General features: G+C 41.5%; 1 protein-coding gene across 4 annotated transcripts in view; it reads right to left on the bottom strand.

The window, feature by feature from the left end:
- Positions 1 to 17643, bottom strand: part of BACH1 (BTB domain and CNC homolog 1) — a 46329-nt gene that overhangs the window by 27862 nt on the left and 824 nt on the right. The gene's annotated exons all lie outside the window — the stretch shown is intronic.

Here is a 17643-nt window from a genome sequence, read left to right on the forward strand (position 1 = left end):
TTTTCCAATGTAATTGTATCCTCCTCTTGCTACCAGCAGTGTGTGGGAACTCCAGGTGCTCCACATTCTCACCAATCTTGGGAATGTCAGTCTTTTTAATCTTAGCTATCCTAACAAATATACAGTGATACAGCAGGAGATGGTGAAGGACAGGGAAGCCTCCAGTCCATGAGGCTGCAAAGAGTCAAACACGAATGGACAATTTAACAACAGTGCTGTGGTTTTAGTTTGCGTTTCCTGGTGGCTAATACTGTTGAGCATCTCTATATACACTTGTGAGCCATCTGTATATCTTCTGTGAAATGTCTGTCCAATTATTCTATCCATTTTTAACTGGACTGTCTTCTTCTCGAGTTGAAAGGGCCAGCAGAATTTTGATCAACATGGCAGTGAATCTAAACAACAATTTTGGGAGAACTGCCATCTAACAAACTGAGTCTTCTGAGGCATGAACACGGCATATCTCCCCATTTACTTAGGGCTTCCTTAATTCTCTCAGCATTATTCTGAAGTTTCTTAGGAAAGAGATCTTGTACATCTTTTGTTAAACTTCTTAGGTATTTTGGTTTTTTTGTATAGTTACTATAAACAGACTTGTTTGTTAAACTTCACTTTCTGGTTCTCTTCGATAATATAGACATAAAATTGATGTTTTTAAATATTAACCTTGAATTCTCCACAACCTTACTTCACTTATTAGATCTGTTTCTTTGTAGATTCCTTAGTATTTTCTATGTACACATTCATGTCATCTGCATATAGAGATAGTTGTACTTCTTTCCATCTTTACACTTTTCCCCCCTTACTGCAATGATTCAGTAGTGAGAGTGGTGAGAAAGGGCATCCTTGCCTTATTCCCCTGTAAAGAAAGTGTTCAATATTTCATTACGAAATATGACATTAACTATGGGTTTTCTAAGATAGGCAACTGATGGGCAAAAAGAGAGGTGCAGTAGTTACGATGCAGGACTCCTGCAAGATACTCAAAGGGTAAGTGAAAAGAAAAAGCACAGTGAAAACTTCCAACAGTTCCCCCTGAAGAGTAAAATTCCCAAACTCACTCAGCCTCTTCCAAGGGTACCTTCGTTCCTACACCACTTTCAAAGTATTGGCCCCAGATATCTATAAGACTACACAATCAGGGACTAGAGATAAAGAAGGACAGAGATTAATCATCAGAGGGCACACCTAAGACTAACTCTCTCAGAACCTTGCAAATATGGTCGCTGTCTGCTCTAGAGATCAGAGGTGGACAGCACGGAACGGTATTTTATAACTGGAGGACAACCCTGCCAGTGGGCAAATTACGTACCTCTAACAATTCCTTTTTTTGGAGGGAGGGGGAAAAGGGACAAGAATAGTACTTCACGTTGTTGTTGTTCAGTTGCTTAGTCCTTCCTGTCTGACTCTGCTGGGAGGATCAAATGAAATAATATACCTTAACTTATATGCAGAGTACATCATGAGAAACGCTGGGCTGGATGAAACACAAGCTGGAATCAAGATTGCTGGGAGAAATATCAATAACCTCAGATATGCAGATGACACCACCCTTATGGCAGAAAGTGAAGAGGAACTAGAAAGCCTCTTGATGAAAGTGAAAGAGGAGAGTGAAAAAGTTGGCTTAAAGCTCAACATTCAGAAAACGAAGATTATGGCATCTGGTCCCATTACTTAATGGGAAATAGATGGGAAACAGTGGAAACAGTGTCAGACTTTATTTTTTGGAGCTCCAAAATCACTGCAGATGGTGACTGCAACCATGAAATTAAAAGATGCTTACTCCTTGGAAAGAAAGTTATGACCAACCTAGATAGCATATTCAAAAGCAGAGACATTACTCTGCCAACAAAGGTCCGTCTAGTCAAGGCTATGGTTTTTCCAGTGGTCATGTATGGATGTGAGAGTTGGACTGTGAAGAAAGCTGAGCGCCAAAGAATTGATGCTTTTGAACTGTGGTGTTGGAGAAGACTCTTGAGAGTCCCTTGGACTGCAAGGAGATCCAATCAGTCCATTCTAAATGAGATCAGTCCTGGGTGTTCTTTGGAAGGACTGATGCTAAAGCTGAAACTCCAGTACTTCGGCCATCTCACGCGAAGAGTTGACTCACTGGAAAAGACTGATGCTGGGAGGGATTGGGGGCAGGAGGAGAAGGGGACGATAGAGGATGAGATGGCTGGATAGCATCACTGACGCAATGGACGTGAGTTTGAGTGAACTCCGGGAGTTGGTGATGGACAGGGAGGCCTGGCATGCTGCAATTCATGGGGTTGCAAAGAGTTGGACATGACTGAGTAACTGAACTGAACTGAACGCCCTTAGTAGCGCCTGACACATACCCATGTTCCGTAATTGTTAGTGATTATTTGAATTTGATGTTAGAAATGTTTTTGTAAACATAAAAGATCCTGAATAGCCAAAGAAACCTTGAAAAAGAAAAACAGAGCTGGAGCAGTCAGGCTCCCGGACTTCAGACTATACTACAAAGCTACAGTATTCAATGCAGTACAGTACAGGCACAAAAACAGAAATATGGAACAATAGAACAGGAGAGAAAACACAGAAATTAACCATGCACCTGTGGTCAATTAATCTATGACAACACAGACAAAAGAGAAGAAAGTCTCTTCAGTAGGTGGTGCTAGGGAAACTGAACAGCTCAATGTAAAATTAACTTAGAACATTCTCTAACACCAGACACAAAAATAAATGCAAAATGGATTAAAGACCTAAATTTAAGAATGGATACTATAAAACTCTGAGGAAAACACAAGCAGAACACTCTTGGACAAAAATTAGAGCATATCTTTTTAAATTCATCTCCCAGAGTAACGGAAATAAAACAACAAAAGACAAATAAGACCTAGTGAAAGTTAAAAGCTTTTGCACTGCAAAGGAAACATTAAACAAACGAAAAGGCAATGTACGAATGGGAAAAAATACTGCAAATGATGCAACCAACAAGGGATTAGTCTCCAAAACACAAATAGTTCATACAGCTTAATATCAAAAACACAAACAACCCAATCAAAAAAATGGGCAGAAGACCTAACATTTCTCCAAAGCAGACATACAGATGGCCAAGAGGCACATGAAAAGATGCTCAACATCACAAACAATTAAGAGAAATGCAGATCAAAACTATAATAGGTTTGACACTAGTCAGAAGGGCCATCATCAAAAAAATCTACAACTAATAAATGCTGAAGAGAGTGTGGAGAAAAAGGAACCCTCCTTCAGTGTTGGTGGGAATGCAAATTCATATAGTCACTGTGGAGAACAGTATGGAGGTTCCTTTAAAAACTAAAAACAGAGCTACCATACAATCCGACAATCTTTTTCCTAGAGAAAACCATAATTTAAAGAGATATATGCACCCCAACGTTCACTGCAGCACTACTTTCAATAACCAAGACACTGAAGCAACCTAAATATCCATCAATAGATAAACAGATAGAGATGTGGGGGGTGTGCGTGTATATATACACACACACAATGGAATATTACTCAGCCTTAAAAAAAGAATGAAATAATACCATTTGCAACAACAAGTATGAACCTAAATAGTATCATACTAAGTAAGCCAGACAAATATCATATGCTATCTATCACTTATATGTGGAATCTTACAATAAAGATACACATAAATTTACATATAAAATAGGAATAGACCCATAGACATATAAAACAAACTTATGCTTATGAAAGGGGAAAGGAAGGGCAGGAAGAGGGATAAATTAGGAGTTTGGGATTAACATATACACATTACTACACAGAAAACCAACCAGGATGTACTATATAGCACAGGGTACTGTATTCAATATTCTCAAATAATCTATTTAAAAAACTAATCTGAATATGTGTGTGTGTGTATCTGAATCACTTTGCTACACACCTGAAACTAACACAACATTGTAAATCAACTATATTTCAATAAAAAATAAACGTTTTTGAGTGGCATCAGGTGACCTTGAAACTGTAAGGAGAGAAATGTAATAGCATGTTACTTAGCTTTCCAGTGTTCAATATTGACACAGGTAAAATAACATGAACACTGCTAACTGGTTTTCATTTTTCAGAACAAATAATGGGAAACTTAATCATGGTTATTAAATGAAATGTTATTAACGTTGACAAATAAAGGGGACAGGGTGAGAGATGGAATCAGACAGAACCCAAAGGAAAAGCAGTATTTCTTTATGACTTATACTGAGTCAAAAGATACTGCCTTAAATACTGTTATCTGCAAACAGATAACATCTTAGGTTCATAAATATAATGAGGGCATAAACAAACTAGAGAGACAGAGGTAACCACCAAAGAACATTAAATAGCAGAAACGGGTAAAGACGAATAATATCTCTGAAGCCAAACTAGGTGTGCGATAGATGAGACTGCTTTAAATCAAAAACATGTAATACTTTGGAAAAAACATAAACCTAAAGGATGTTTAAACAGACAATAAACAAAATTAAAAAAAGTGAAACTCAGTTCAAGTCTAAACTGCTGATAACTTAGCTGTGAGTCTTATTGCAACTTTTTAAAGATTCCTCAAATAGAAATGGAATTTGATAAAGAGAAAAATCTATTTAACCAAAATCTTAGATTACTTTGACAAAACTAGGAGATAGTCAGGGAAGAAAAATATAGTGAGGTTTCTTGTTTGGGAACAATGTTATACATACTGCTTAAAATTCCATATTGCCAAAGATATCAATTCAAATACATTCTTTAAAAATTTAAGGGTATCTTTTAGGGAAACAAGCTGTTAAACTGCCTAACTGACTCACTGGAAGAGACCCTGATGCTGGGAAAGATTGAAGGCAGGAGGAGAAGGGGACGACAGAGGATGAGATGGTTGGATGGCATCACTGACTCGATGGACATGAATTTGAGCAAGCTCTGGGAATTGGTGATGGACAGGGAAGCCTGGAGTGCTGCGGTCCATGGGGTCGCAAAGACTGAGCACCTGAACTGAGAGCACCGATTCTCTGAAATCTGCTGTATTTCTGCCAAGAAAACCACTCACATAACAAAATCTGGCAGCTGCTTTTGGTAATATTGATGATTTAAAAGACAAGCTGATTCTTTAAGGAGACCAATAAAACTGACAAGCTTCTGCAGTCTCACCAAGGAAAATTATAACAAAAAGAGGAATACACAACATTTCCATTGTTATACAAAAATACTGCAATGGCTCTTACAATTTCTTGACCCTCCGCACACCCTTCGAACCACAGTACAATTTACTGCTCTCCTTCATAGTGCTGCTGTGCTGTGGTCAGTCGTGTCCGACTCTCTGCGACTCCACGGACTAGAGCACCCCAGGCTGCTCTGTCTGTGGGATTTCTCTGGCAAGCATGTGGGAGAGGGTTGTCATTTCCTTCTCCAGGGGATCTTCCCCACCCAGGGATCAAACCTGCGGCTCTTGCATCTCCTGCATTAGCAGGTGGAGTCTTTACCACTGCACCACCTGGGGAGCAGGCCTTTATGGTAAAGCTCCTCAAAAAAAAAAAAAAACTATTTATATTCACACTGTCTCCACTTCCCTCTCTCCCAACTCTTCCCTCTCTCTCTTCATTTGAGCCCACTAAAATCAAGCCTTCTCCCCTCCACTCCCTGGGAATTACTCTGTGAGGATCAGCGGCCTTCAGATGGCCAAATAGGAAATTCTGAATCTTCTCAGACAGCATCTTAGCAACACTGACCCGGTTGATCATTCCCTCCCTGAAATCCTTTCTTCATCTGGCTTCCTGGATACCACGGCCTTCTGATTTATCGCCTCACAAGCAGCCCCTTGTCAACCTGGTGGAGTCCCCCTTCTCCTCCAGAGCTCTAAGTGCTGGGGAACCAGGACTTGATCCTCCCATCGCTCCTCCTCTTTGTAACACCCCCTACGAGAATTCATCCCGACCCACAGCGCAGACACGATCACTGATGGACTTGCTGTGTACTCTCATATTCACATTTGCTCTAACCTCGCCTATGCTCAAACTCTGTACTCATGTATCCAACTGCACACTCAAATCACTACCTGTATGTGTCTGGCAGACATCTCACATTGAACAGGTCCACAAACCTTGGTTCCTCAACCTCCAGCTAGGATATATATATCAAAATACTGACCATGGTTATGTTTAGGTAATTTTTCCCTGTTTCTGCCTTCAAATTCTTAACTATAAACACATATTACTCTAGAATCAGAAAAATGTTCAAACAAACAACAAACTATAAACAAAAAAATGTGCCTTCAGAAAAAAAGGCAGTTCCATTGCAGTTGTCTTTAGGGCTCCCAAGGAACGTCAGTTACTTTTTCTCCTTTATAATGGATATTTTCTCCAGTCACCAGTAGATACTGACTTATCATTGCCCAGAAAACTCATGGGTAACTCTAAAACACTGTTTTAAATCAGGCTCCACTGATATCTTCATAGTAATTACAAAATAATTAAATTTCATAGAAATTTTAAAAGATGCTTTGATGTGGGAAAAGATGACCTTGTTACAGGAAAATAAGAAGAAAAGATTCATCAAGTCCAGTCTAGCTCTGTGAACACAGGCAAATGTGCATCCTTGTGACTGAAGCGGGGAGTCCCTGCCCTACGTGTGTCCCAAAGGCCTTTGAAAAAGATAAAGTTACACACAAAATACAAAGAATTATGAAATGCAAAAGAAAATCAATTTTAGCACCACCAGCAGCATGATATTGGAAAGAACAAGTAGTGGGAGAGAATTAAGGTAATGCAGATATTTGCAACAGTGTTATCTCTAAGATCCTTAACCTCACCCTACAGGTTCCCCATAAGGAAAACACCACCAACACTTACGTCAAGGACTGAATGGTTGGCTGCATTTAACAGCACAGTGCCTGGAGTAAGACTTATCGTTATTATTCCCAACTTTATGCAAGTGACCTAAAGAAAACTACATTTTCCAAGGTTCTACAAACCCCAAAAGTTAAGCTACAAAATACAGATTCTGGAACCTCTAAAAATGAAAGTATGAGTAAGCCTAGTAATGATCACAACAAGATAAAAAAGTATTGAGATTACACAAGTCTGCTCAAGAGAATGGATAATCTCATAGACCCAAAGAATTCCCAACTAAAAGATGAAATTCATCCAATACTACACACTTCCGTTACAGATGAGGAAACTGAAGTCCCGAGAGGGTAGTATCTTAAGGTTAAAAAGGTCTTCTTCAATTTAACTGAAATATTACATTTCAACTCATATTACATGATCTAAGTAGTGATGCTGTGTTGAGGACAGGGGTAAAAGTGAGAAGGAAGAAAACAAAGAATAGAGGGCAATGCCTCAAGTGAACTCTGAGTGTGATGAGAACATTAGACAAAGATTAAAAGGACATTTAGGGAGTAGACATTTCCCCTTATTACGTAATATTCGGTTTGTTAATTTCTGATCAACATTTCTTGAATTACATAGATTAAAACTCTCATAGATCATTAAAAAGAATCTGACACTAAACTAGGCCGAACTTAAACTAAAGTCAAGTTATACCCAATGAAATATCCGTAGAAATTTAAAAGAAGGACACAGTGCTGGAGATATTTCACCAAAAGTTACTTTCAATACAGAATAATAAGTGTTCCTGTCCTACATTCATAATGAAATATTCACGGCATTTGTTTTCAAGCTGTAAAAATTACAGCCATGATTTACATGATTTCTGATCGCCTAGAGGAAGTGAGAGCCTCAAAACTAGACCTCGGTCAGGATGACCTCCTGTAGATCTAAGACTTGACAAATATAGTATGCAAAGCAACTGAAAGCACAAGCAAACCACGGGAAAGGGGCCCTTGAAACTCCCAACCATCCCAGAAATACCTTCTCATCCCGACGCCTAATAAATCTGAGCCAAAAAAAAAAAAAAAAATGGATTAACAGGAAAAAACATTAAGTAACAATGTTAATTGTATACGGCAGCAGTTATAGGAGGTCTTCCCTGGTGGCTCAGTTGATGAAGAATCTGCCTGCAAAGCTGGAGACCCAGGTTCAATCACTGGGTAGGGAAGAGCCTTTGGAGAAGGGAATGGCTACCCACTCTTGCTTGGACAATTCCACGGACAGAGGAGCCTGGCGGGCTACAGTCCACAGGTCACGAGAGTCCGACACAACTTAGCAGCTGACATCACCAACCACCACCACTGCAGCTGCAGTAAAGCAACTATAACATGAATCACAGACACGAAACTTTCTAATTTTAGTAGAGGCACTGAACCGAAATGCTTTATTTAAAGATAGCCTAATCCACTAATCCCTGGTAGGCAGTACAGTGCTAGGTATCTCAATAAACATAGCTACAACTACAATTTTAAAATCTGTTTCTCATTATTGATGTTAACTTGGAAGTCAAAATTACCATCTCTAAAATGGAAAATATCGAGCTGTAGACTTTCCACCTAGCCTTCAAAGAGCTACTTTCCAACATTTAATACCAAGATTTAGTCAGCTAAGTAATATTAATTTGAGGCCTATTTTTAAAAAAGCTGAAATATTCCTAGGTTCAAATATTATTTGAGGAACAACTGACTAGGCAAATACTATTGTTTTTCATCTGAGATGGAAAGTGTTTTGGCAGTACTGTCTTTCTAAATTCTACCCAAAAAAGTAATACCATTTCAGAAGCCTCCCCTAACCATCTATCACAGCTATTCATTATTCTCGACTAGGGGGAAAAAAAACCTATTAGCAGTTACTCTGTATTTGATGAATTTACAACACTAAGTGTTTCTTTACTTATGCTATTTGTTTGCCCTTCCTATGGGAAGGGTTGTGCTGTGAGCTGTGCTTAGTCCCTCAGTCGTGTCTGACTCTTTGCGACTCCAAGGACTGTAGCCCATCAGGCTCTTCTGCCCATGGGGATTCTCCAGGCAAGAGTACTAGACTGGGTTGCCATGACCTCCTCCAGGGGATCTTCCCAACCCAAGGATCAAACCCAGGTCTCCCACATTGCAGACGGATTCTTTACCATCTGAGCCGCCAGGGAAGCCCAAACAAAGCACCAAAAACTGGGACTGAGAAGAAGGAACAAGAATGAAACAAAGTCCTCTGAACACATTTCAGAGTGCTGCGAACTTACAGTGTAACAGAAACACTGCAAAACTGCAGTGGAATTATTTTTGACGTCTGACAGGTATGGCAAATAAGCTAACCACAGGACAGCTTTCCCTCCGAGAAGAATGTGTGTGTAAAGAGGGACTGACGCATCTGTTTGTATCCCAGATTCACGGACGTGGGTTCCAAAGGGTCCTGGCCGATCCAGGCAATGAACCAACTACCCCAAGCCAGACTAGCCTCACCATCAAGAGAGCCACAGACATCACAGGTGGGCGTGCCCTACAGAGGCCGAGAGAGAGTGGTTCCTCTTGGGTTAGATACGATCAGAAGCTACAAGACACAGTTATGTCTTCTCCTTTCCCTGCAAGCAGGAGGATCACAGAGAACTGCACAACTGTTCAGAGGAACGAAAGAAATATATTCCTTCTACACCTAAGTTTTGGGGTAGAATGGGCAAATTTTCACAACTTTTAAATCACGTTAAAATAAAACATTTATGTGATCTGACTGTAAAAATAATACTTGATCACAGTAGAAAATAAGAGGGGGGGAAAAAGTCACCTAAAACCTCAAATCCAAAGACAACCACATATTCTCTCTCTGCTCAGAAGTATGTGTCTACAGGGTAGCAATGACATCTATATGCTACCATGTGTAAAATAGACAGCTAGTGGGAGGCTGCTGTGTAACACAGGGAGCTCAGCTCAGTGCTCTTCGATGACCTAGAGGAGTGGACTGGTGGGGCTTGGGGGAGGGGGGAGGCTTAAGTGGTTAAGGATATATGTGTACATACAGCTGAATCACTTTGCTGTCCAGCAGAAATATACTAAAATTGTAAAGCAAATATACTCCAATTAAAAAAAAAAAGTACCCGTCTGCCTGTAGGGTTGGTATAAGCAGCAGGCAAGCATGACCCTCTTGGGCCATCCAGCTATCATTTGTCCCCCTCATTTTCTAACCAAATCCTGATTGTGCCTACAAGTCTACTCCACCTGAGGCCATGAGTTTCTGGGGGTAGCAAACCCTAGTCCCAGCCTAAGATGAATCACAATCCATTCCAGCCAGTCACTGTGGTCCTCCTTTCCTTGACACTGACTGGTTTAGACGTAAACTTATGCAATGCTGACTCAACAGAGGAGAAGCTGGGGTAGCATCTACTATGAAGTCTTCGGGAAAGGCTTTTATCACTGAGAGAGACATCACAGGAAAAAAAAGTCTTCTTCCAAGAAACTTAGTCATACTTACTTGTACACTTGAACTTGTGGCAGTCATCTTGCAACCATAAGAGGAACTAGCCGTGGGCAAAATAAACACATATCCTGCATTTTCAACTTTTTCTCACTGACCTGACTTTTAAAAACATATACACACAGACACATCTTTCCGACCCAACCTCCCCCTACTAAAACCATTCTCTCTTCTCTACTCTTCTCAAAAAAGCTGTCAAAACAAGCTGTTTCCTCCACTAAACTATGCACTCATCATTGATATTCCCAGGCTTTTTTAATTTCCCAAAAGTTAAGCTTCTTCTATCCTACGTTTTCAAGGCACATTTGACACGTTGCTATTTTGGCAATGAACACACGCTACAGTAATGGTTTGCCCTGCAGATTATAATCTCTGAAAACACTGCCAATATCCAGAAAAGTTCCTGGCATATAAAGCACAAATATTTGTTTCATTAATGAAATGGAAATCCAATGCCTAACAAACAGGCATATCCTGAATGTTGAAATGAGTGTAGCAACCCTACGATCTACACACACCAGAATATGCCTTTGTGTGTGTTAAGCTGGGAAGAAGGACAAGTGCTCAGGAAGGCAAGAGAGCATAGTGCCTTGAAAGCTGAAGACAATTCTTCTTTACTCTCCAGGAATCAGAGGGCTGGTCAGAGTTAACTCAGTAGCAGAGGGGAGGGCGTTTCCACACCGGTAGCTCAGAACCAATGGCGAGGAGGTGTGCCAGGATCTGGGCGACTCTGCCACCGGCCAGCACTGCTGCCAACCTGTGCCAGGGAGGAAGGGGCATCCCAGCCCTCCCGGGGCCTGGAGCTGGCAACGAATCTGACCAGTGACAACCAGCACACCTCAAAGGCCAAGCATGCACGTGCGCACGCGCACACACACACACACACACACACACCAAAGAAATACATTTAGAGCTTAAACTGTACTTGCAACAGTCCAAGAGACAACGAAGCAGGCAAAGTTGGTGGCAGTTCCAGATTCAGCCCTACCTAGCACTTCCTTTGGTATGACAACTAGGAATGAAGGGATGTAAGCAAAGAACTCTATACTCAGTTAAGCAAAAATGCTTTTCTACTTCAAAAGTCACTTCCGAATGTGAAAGAACTGATTAAAAGGGCAATGGCTTTTTTACTTCCCTTTCTAATTTTAGTAATAAATCCTATCTGGAGGAGAGTCCTGGGCCATGCTGGGAACACTCCTCAGAAAAACAGTACGTAAAGAGACACTAGATATTTTTCCAGTAGTCATGTATGGATGTGAGAGCTGGACCATAAAGAAGGCTGAGCACCGAACAATTGATGCTTTTGAACTGTGGTACTGGAGAAGACTCTTGACAGACCCTTGGACTGCAAGGAGATCAAATCACTCAGTCCTAAAGGAAATCAATCCTGAATATTCATTGGAGGGGCTGGTGCTGAAGCTCCAATACTTTGGCCACCTTATGTGAAAAGCCAACTCATTGGAAAAGACTCTGATGCTGGGCAAGACTGAAGGCAAAAGGAGAAGGGGACGACAGAGGATGAGATGGTTGAATGGCATCACCAACTCAATGGACATGGGTTTAAGCAAGCTCCAGGAGATAGTGAAGGACAGGGAAGCCTGATGTGCTGCAGTCCATGGGGTCACAAAGAGCTGGACACAACTGAGACCGAACAACAAGATTCTTTGAAAATGAAAAGTGTCTTGGGCCAAGATCTGACAACCACAGTTTATAAAACAGTTCAGTGCAAAATACTAATGAAATCAGTGATTACTGATCTAATGAAATTACTGATCTTACCAAACCCCACTTACTCCAAAAAGACAACCTAATCATTGAAACCTAATCAATTCATTGAAAGACTAATAAGTCTTTTGTAGCTGCCCATTTTACAGCAAACTCTCTGAAGGACAAGTACGTCTCCTCACTGATTTAACTGACTTCCAAAAGACGTTGGCACACTTTTGAGAAGAATAAGGTATTAAGGATATGAAGATAGCAGCAAGTAGGAAGTGAAGTGGACGGGTCGTACCATTCCAACAGGGTCCTAGGAGGTCACCTCCTTAGGCAAAAACATCTCCCTTGGGAATCCTAGAGGCTGACCAGTCAGTAGAGAGAGAGATCAGTGTGTGTGTAGGGGAAGAGGGAGGCAGAAGGAGAAGGCAAGGCATTCCCTATACGCATACCATGGTTAGTCTATATCCTTAGAGGTGGGATATTACCAATGTCCAGGCTACAAACAAATGGAAAAAATGACCCCAGGATATAAAGCGCTTTTTAATATAATTTTACTTTAACGGGGGATGGGGAAATGGAGTGCAGCTGACCACGATGACTAAGATCCAATCTAAGAAATGACAAAGTAAAAATGACTTTACCAGATAGTACCTGGGGGACTGTTATTTCCTTACAAAAATATCCTTTGATTACTAAGTTTCCTACGCTATTAAGAAGATGACTTACGTTTATTTTTCAAAAGGCCGACTTGCACAGAGCTTCAGCTGCATGGAGGTAACATTCTCTAAACGGTGAGAGTACTGAGAAAGGAGCCAGCAGCCCGCTGATTCCACGGCATGCCCACTGTGCTTCTAGGACAGTCGTTAACAACCAAGATCCTGGCAGCCGCTCTGTCTTTGTTCCTTACATTTGCTTGGGGACAATTTTTATGATGCTATTAATATTCTCTAAACTGGCCCTGATCCTCAATAAGACAAAGGATCGGTTCTAGAGGGGTGATCATATCAAAGGAGAATAGTAGCCAGACAACCCAAATTATATTTTGCCCAATCTAATCCTAAGTCAATTACAAGGACAAAAAAGTCACAAGATAAATTTTTTTTCTATCTTAGGAGATGAACTAAAAGAATGATTTAAATCCAGCTGCTTCCTCAATCCTCACGCCCATGATGGAAACGGAAAGCAGAATTCTCAATGATCGGGAGTTTTAATTTGGTACACATTTCGAGTAACTTAAGAGTGCAGCAAACACTGCTTTCTCTCACTCTTTCAAAAATTCCCAATTTCCAAAGCACAGAACTAAAATGAATCCACATTATACCACCAATGCAGCATCTGACAGTTTACTGAACACACACAGCCAAACCACATTCAATGTTCCATGGAGATAAAATAGAAGACATATATCATTATCAGTAAGAAACTGACACATTCTAGTCAAAAGGATGGTCAAAACCTTTGACATGACCTTTCTGAACTACTAATAGATGCAAGAAGCTATGTGCTAAATATATCCCCTGTTCATCATCGATACCTTTCTATATTAATGCAGGGACGTCATTTTTTAAAAAGTACACCACCTAGATGTAATTGGCAGGTAAATTTACATTGCAAATATTCACGACATACAAGCCGTAAATGAGAATCGATATTAATAAATCAGTTCTGTCTTGATGTTAATAAGCAGGAAGAGACCAGATAGGTTACTAACCTGCTGGACCACAGCGTCCTCAACCATAAAGGGAGGAATAAATAAGTTAGATGCAGGATGGCAGGTGTTTTCACTTATTAAAAAGCCAATTCCAATTAACTGTTATAACTGCCTCTACAGCATTTGGCTGAGACTGTTTAATCAGCTGATCCCTTTAATAAGAAGCCAGGTCCTGTGTTCTTTGCCTCAGAAGTGGTCTCTGTTTGAGATGCTGCCAGCGATTTGTCAGGATGTTCACTTGTTTCCCCAGCAGCAGCCATGTGCGGCACACCCACGCGCTTCTCTCCAGTCTCTCCTCTGATCAATGGGTGAAAGCAGCTCAAGGAGGCAGCAAGATGGGACTGCAACCAAGTACTTCAATGAACTAAAGAACAGACAGTAACAACCAACCATACTGATGTTTACCGTGGAGCCAGCGCTGTTCTAACCACTTAACACATATTAATGTACTTAATCTGCAACCACCTCTATGACGCAGATTATATTATCATCATCCCATTTTACAGATGAGAAAAGGAGACACGACTAAGTGAAGTAACCTGTCTGAGGCTTCATGGCAGGTAAGTAACGGAGCAAGAACTTGACCTTCAGCAGTCTGGCTTTAGGTGACTCACTTTCAGTAACTCTGCTTACTGCTTCTCTGTCAACTGTACAGTGATCAGACCCACCACTTCAGTTCTGTCAATACTACGGCAGCCAGAAGCCCAGGTTTCATGGTGGGCGTACAGCTCTATTTTATCTGCAGTCATGAAACATTTGCTTTCTCCAAGGGGCCTAGATTCTGGCAATTAGTGCTCAAATTACCCATACCTTGGGCTTGGGCAGATTACCTTATTTGGCATATTTTTTTTTTAATAGTTTCATAGGTCATCCATTCCACCGTATAAAATACACCATTTAGCAGTGTGTGCATGCATGTACTAAGTCATGTCCAACTCTTTGTGACCCACGGACTGTACAGCTCTTCTGTCCATGCAGATTCTCTAGGCAAGAATACTGGAGCGGGTTGCCATTCCCTTCTCCAGGAAATCTTCCCAACCCAGGGATCAAACCTGCGTCTCTTATGTCTCCTACATGGAAGCCTCAGGAAGTTGAGTTTAGGGATAGGACGATTCCACCATTAACAGAAACACTGGTCAGAAAGCTGGAAGGAAGAGATGATTCCTTAAACCTAAGTCTTGGAGAGGATCAGCACTGTGATGAGAATCTGACAACTGGCCATTTAAAGGGGTTTTCAACATCACTTCTCACAGTACAGGAGTGCAAAAGGCATATGGCCTACAAGATTTTAACTGAATGGTAAATACTCACCATCCCCCAGCATGCCTAGAAGGCTGACTTTCTGAGTAAATCACATTCTCCTAAGGGGAGAAATGCCACTTTCCAAGTGATCTGCTCAATATGTAGTCTCCTTAACCCTTGTTAAAGGGGCCCCTTGTAAACTTGGCCCCCTAAAAATGCAGACTTCGAGAAGTAACAGCACAAAGTAATTTTTCAAAGAATATGTTACATACAAATTATACTCCAGTGTGCAGATTATTTTCCGGTGGTCCCATTATACTCTTTCACTTATTACTACACTTCAGATCCTATCCATGAAACAAACCAACCTCCTGACTTGTCTCCAAATTCAAAATACATGGTATCATAGGTAATGGGCAACTCTGCACTTTTTGTTCTTTCCATTCTCAACATCAACAATGTAATGATGAAATGTACCCTCAAGCTTCTAAATCTTTAATATACAGGATTAGAAAAAAAAACTACATGTGAAATAAAAATTAAGAACATCTGAAAGAATGATAGCTTTCAAGAGGAAATCACAAGTTTAAAAAAAAAACAACACCCTAGTTGTTGAAAGAGTACTATTAACAGTGGTTAACAAACTCTTTATGTTCCCAACGGGGTGAGGGGGGCATGCAAAAAAATCTACGTTATAAAACATGCATGTACTACTGTTAGTCTGTACCTTGAAAATTAATGTCTTTCTTATTTTATAGAAGTGATGTTTAAAAAAATCCAAGGGCTTATTATTTTCTTCCAAATGAATCATCTGGCACCCACCTTAGAAGCCCAAATCCCTAAAAAATTCATGATTTCTAATCTCTTCTAGTTGCAAACATAAAGCACCATTTTCTACTACAAAATATCTTAAATAAAAGCCTATCAAAAAGAAAAAAGATTCATTCTTGTGACCACAGATAAGGGCCAGCTGCTCCCAGTTCACATTTCCCATCCCTAAACTTTGTAGACAATAGGGACTGTATGCTTGGGTCCTGGGCTCTTTTTTAAAGCAATAAGTAATGATCCAACTTGGAAAGACACCAGCGTCATCACTCTTAAGACAATAAGACAGACAGCCATATGGTTTGCCTTCCATCAGTCAGCGCTTTCTAGACTTGACCCAAAGAGACCTGTTAATTCCACCCACGTCCTCCTCTCCTCCACCAGAAACTACTACTGAATGCCTGAAAAGCCAGGGTCCACGAAAAACCAGGAGGCAGGCTCCTTTGGCATTCTCCTACCCAAATCTTCATGAAGAACAGATTAAGCGCATTTTCTGAGATGTATACACCACACAACAGCAAAACCACAGGGAAACAAACAAACAAAAAACCCTGAGTGCAGTAAGAGAAATGAATATTTCTGTTACAGTACTGTTGGGAGGTGACTCCTAGCTGCACATTTCTTCCTCTGTTTTAGCTCTCACTGGCACAAACTTCTCAGGCAGTAGGTCACGAGGCAGCTCTGTGTTTAAACACCACCTCAGCATTACTTGGCCTCTTCCTAAGAGTGCTGGCACCTCACCCACTGATTACCTGCATCCACACACACACAACCCCAGCTTCGGGCCTCTGAGGCAACCCTTCTGGAGTGCTCCTTGGCCTTTTATAGTGGAGGCATGTGATGAGCGTACCGGCACCAGCTGTTCCTAATTACCTCTCAGGCTGGGGCGAATGACTCAGCAGCCCAACTTTCTTTTTAAGGAGTCATCTACCTTGCGAGCCAACCAACAAACTGAACAATAGTAAAGCACTTGACACGGCTATAGGTTAAACAAGAAGAATCACACACGATGCCAGGCTATCACTTAAACCAAGGCCGTCCTACTGCAAGCTGACTCACCAGGTGTCTCCCCCACCCCGCCCCGCCCCGCCCCCAGGCTTCCCCAGTGGTTCAGATGGTAAAGAATCTGCCTGTAAAGTGGGAGACCAAGGTTCGATCCCTGGGTGGGGAAGATTCCCCTGGAGAAGGGAATGGCAACCCACTCCAGTATTCTTGCCTGGAGAATTCCACGGACAGAGGAGTCTGGCGGGCTACAGACCACGGGGTACAAGAGAGTTAGACACGACTGAACGACTAACATCTTTCTTTACTCCAAAGGCTGAAGTAGGAAGCCTTTTCCAGTCCAGCCAGCCCTTGCACCACTACCCAAGACCAGGAAGAAGCCAGCCGGCCTCTTCCCACTTCTCTGCTTGACCATGTGAAGCGCTCAATCGCGCTCCGTCACTCGCACGCCCGGCTGTTTCCACCCCTTTACTATTCGGAACTGCCGCCGGACAGGCAAACCCCTCCGGGCTATAAGGACTGTCAAAACACAGCAACCCAAGATCTAGCCCTCCACACCCGATACTGACAGAATTCTCCCCCAAAAGACAAGGTGTCCCTACAAAACAGCCTTTGTTCCGCCGAGCCTGATCTCGCAGCTTGTTTCCCCCTGCTCTCCCACACGCAGTTTCTTCCACAATGACTACTACGCTGTACCTCGGAATCAGCCCGAACCCAACGCTCACTTTGCACAAAAGCCTTTCTGCATGATTCTACTCAATGACACAAAACTGCCGCGCAAGGACGCGCGAGCGACGGCACTCGCCTGAAACACGCACA

The sequence above is a fragment of the Ovis aries genome, chromosome 1, assembly GCF_016772045.2.
Source record: "Ovis aries strain OAR_USU_Benz2616 breed Rambouillet chromosome 1, ARS-UI_Ramb_v3.0, whole genome shotgun sequence".
NCBI lineage: Eukaryota > Metazoa > Chordata > Mammalia > Artiodactyla > Bovidae > Ovis > Ovis aries.